The sequence below is a fragment of the Galeopterus variegatus genome, unplaced genomic scaffold (genome assembly GCF_000696425.1).
Source record: "Galeopterus variegatus unplaced genomic scaffold, G_variegatus-3.0.2 Scaffold9169, whole genome shotgun sequence".
In the NCBI taxonomy this organism is placed as follows: Eukaryota; Metazoa; Chordata; class Mammalia; order Dermoptera; family Cynocephalidae; genus Galeopterus; species Galeopterus variegatus.
Genome location: NW_007735280.1, coordinates 46,848 through 51,257, shown reverse-complemented (window position 1 = coordinate 51,257; position 4,410 = coordinate 46,848).

The window sequence follows — 4,410 nt, the reverse complement described above, 5'->3', positions numbered from 1 at the left end:
AGCAGAGAAATGAACGAAGCCAACTTAGTCCTTTGTCTTCCTTTCATTCTAAAGAAAAGAATGCAGTAAAGACATCTAAGGGGTGATGGTACAGAGCACATTCTGGAAAGCCCTCTTAAAAGATAAAAATGGACCCGTTCAGCTTCCCTTGGGCTTAAGTTTTAGTAATAATTTACATGGTTCCTAACTGAACTGCCCTTACATTGTACAGGTCTTGTCCTAACATAATCCCTTCTCCATAGGAAAGGACTGAGCTTGGAGTCCTGAGAGGAAGGGGAGCTGGTGGCCATTAATAATAATATTAGATTAATCGCCGATCTTGAGCTGTTACATAGAACTACCCATAGTTGGATATTTATCATCTTAAATTATCAATTACAAATATTTCTTCATATAGTATTTGATTTAAACCCTAAATCAACAAAATCTAGAATAACCTACTATATTAGTCTGCTGAGGCTGCCACAACAAAATACCACAGACTGGGTGGCTTAAACAGACATTTATTTTCTCATGGTTCTAGAGACTATAGGTCTATGATCAAGGTGCCAGCAAATTCAGTTTCTGGTTAAGGCTCTCTTCCTGGCTTGTAGACAGCTGCTTTCTCATTGTATCCTCATGTGGCTTTTCCTCTGAGCCATAAATGAGAAAGAGAGATCTCTCTGTTGTCTCCTCCCTTTCTTATAAAGACACCAGTCCTATCATATTAGGGCCCCACTCTTGTTACCTCATTTAACCTTAATTACACCCCTAAAGTCCTATCCTCAAATATAGTCACACTGGGGGTTAGAGCTTCAACATATAAATTTTGTGGGACACAATTCAGTCTACAAAACCTACCTAGCAATATCTGTATATGGTTTTTACAATTATTGATATACTTCATAGTATATCAAGTCAAAAGAAATTACATTAAACTCAGCTCATTAAAAAGCACATTTAAAATTCAAGTACATTTAGCAAAAATAAGGATATTTTAATATTCTGTTTCTTTCTCTTGTAAAGCAAAATTTTGATAGGATCTAGGTGAAAGATGAATAAGACATAGTACAGTCCTTGAAGAGTTTACAATTTGATTATGAGAAAAATAAAAGTAGATAATATCAATTAAGTATAGAAAAAATACCACAGTTATGAAGAATATGAGTTTGTAGTAAAAAAGGCCAGTTTAAATCTCAGATCTGCTACTTACCAGGAGTGTAGATCTTGGCTGAATTATTTAACATCTCTAGGCTTTACTGTTCTTTATACTGATATATATATAACGGGGCTATCACTACTGACATTTTAGGATTGTTGTGAGCCATAAATGAGATGACATGTGTAAAGTGCTTTCAGCACAGTACCCTAGCAAACGGTCTGCACTCAGTATGTGGTAGCTACTACTACTAACACCACTAGTGTTTGTACACACTTACTCACGGTATACTCTGGGAGCCCAGAAAAGAGTAGTTAGGGGGATCTGGGAAGGTTTCTTGGAGAAGATGAGAGCAGAGCTGTATCTTAAGGAACAGGTAAGAATTAGTCAGATGGAGAATGGTAGGACCAGAGTCTCATGTAGAGGAAACATAGTGCAGTCCATGCAGGGCACTGCAAGTATTTGGCATTTGCTTGCAGGCCTAGTGCAAGAATAGCTACTATTCCATTTCCCCTTCCTTGGCATCCTACAGCAGAGCTACTTCTCCCTTCACATGGTTTGTCATCCTTTATCCCCAGAAATACCCTTCCTATGCCGGACAACTGTGTTAGATTTGTATTTTAAGGACAATTCAGCCCTACAAAGGAAGATGGACCAGGCCCCTCCAGAACCCTACCAGAATCTGCTTTTTCCCTGTCTTATGAACATGAAAAGGGAAGACATGCAGAGGCAGTGTAGCTAAGTGGCTGGAGTATGGGCCCTGGAGTAATACTGTGTAGGTTCAAGTCCTGGTTCCACCACTGTGTCACTCCGGCAAATGACTTTACCTCTGTGTACTTTAGTTTTCTCCATCTGTTAAATAGGAATGGCGATAGCAGCATCTACCTCTCACGGTTGTTGTGAGGATTCAGTGAGTTAATGCATGTAAGAATATTAGAGCAGGTACTGGCTGCTAATAACTGTTAGCTAGTACAGATGTGCCTTGGCTTCTGATGGGGTTATGTCCTGATAAATCCATCACAGGTTGAAAGTATAAGTCAAAAATGCATTTAATACACTTGGCCTACCAAACATCATAGCTTAGCCTAGCCCACCTAAAACATGTTCAGAACACTTACATGAGCCTAGTTGGGCAACACAGTGCACCGCAGAGTACTCACTATTTACCCTCGTGATCACATGGCTGACTTTTTACCTCATGATTGCAGCTTGGGGCTCCCGCCCAGCATCAGGAAAGAGTATACTACCATGCGTATTGCTTTCACACCATCACAAAGTCAAAAATTCTTAAGTCGAACCATCCTAAGTCAGGGATCATCTGTTTTACCTTACAAAATTAAAAGTCTGTATTTCAGGACATCCTTGAGAAAACAGAGTACACTAGATTAGAAGTGTGGAAATCTGTGAAGGGTAAAAGAGGAAGGGAAAATAAAAAGGTAAAATGAAGAAAACTAATATTTATCAATTACCTACTAGGTGCCAAAAGTACTGTATTAAGCGCTTCATCTATGTTTTTCATCTGATCCTTACAACAGCTGTGCTAGGTAGGTGGTATTGTCCCCATTTTTATATGAGTACACTGGAGCTCAGAAAGGTCAAGAAATTTGCCTCAACAAATGGACAGGACAAGGATACAAAGCCCTAGGTGGATGGAAATAGTTGTACTCTCCCAGTAGCTACTTCTCTTCACTTCCTCGGGCCTCCATTTTCTTAGCTTGAAAACTATATCCAACTTCACATTGCTCAGAAGAAACTTGAGAGCTGCCTAATTTTCCACATGACTTTCTAGTCCTCCTCCAGGAAATAGAAACATGTGCTGTTCAAGTTCTAATTTTACACGCTATTCTGAGGATTCTATTTCATAAACACCATGAATTGTAGTATATAACCCAAGAGTGTACTTCCTTGTCCAGAAGTTCAGAATGTCCTATAATCACACACTGGATGAGAAAACATTATTCTCTTAGAACTCTAATTATTTGTTTTCAGAAATTATAAACTGACTAGGCCTACAATTGTTTCATAACATGAAGTAGGACCCAATTCTAAGCTTTAATTTACATTTTCAAGCCTAAGTATTATGTAAGGTATTCGTGGGCCTTTAATATTCTTGTGATTCATATTTCATAGCAATTTGGCTTGTGAGGTACCCTTTTTATCCTATCAAAGAACATAAAATTCTTACAACAAAATAAGGATAAACTTAGGAAAAAATACAATTAAAGAAAATGATAGGAAAGGTGAACAATAAGAGATAGTCAAGACTGTGGCCATAAAACATTAACTTCATGAACTGAACCGAGATGTATAAACTACTGTGCTATGGATTTATACATAAAGGGAGCTTTTTATATTGTCACTTATTTGCCAGTGAAGATGCTTTCTCTCTCTCTCTCTCTCTCTCTCTCTCTCACACACACACACACACACACACACACAGGTCTTGTCACATGTTGGCCCCTTTACTAATAAAAGAGCACCAGTCCTTAGGGGAAGCTTCAAATACTCTAAGACAAGAAGCTGGGTGATGGTGGTGAGGAAGCAGACAATCTTCTATAGAGACATTTTATATACATATATACTTTTTTTAACCTAAAAATATAATTTTTCCTTTAATTACAGTTTCCCATATAACCATTAGTGGGCCCCAATGATGCAAACCCTATTTATTAGAGGCAGCATGTCAAATAGGAATTGACAGTTACAGTCTCTATCAATATATATTATGCCAGACGGTAATGAGCCATCCACAAAGGGCTAGCCATCCAAAATAATCATGCTGCTTTCCAGAGAAATGTCGAAGAGGTTATGGTTTAGTACACAGTGCTCATTAGACATACAGTGGCGCATTAGCAATTTTTCCTTCATTTGCGTCTTATTTAAGGATCTGCCCCCACAAGCGCAGTCAAATTAGTACACAAGGTTAAAACCATTATGCCCAGAAAAAAATTAAGTTGCACTTTATTTTGAAAACTTCTAACCTGCGCTATCTGCTTTTGTAAACGGGCTTGCTGTAACTTAACAACAGTGAAGCCATCTTAAAAGCTGTTACAGCAAGACACACCTTGCCCCCCTCCCCCAGGCCAGCTAGACACACAGGATGTTCTGCTAGCTTGCAAGAGCTGAGAAATGTAGGTTGCGGTAGAACATAAAACTTTCCACATAAGCATGTTCTCTAAGGAACCTCTGGGTAGGGGTCTTATCACACCTGGGTAAGTGGGGCAAGAAGTGTGGTTGCTTGAGGAGGGGTCTCTGAGAATTGGTCTACTTCT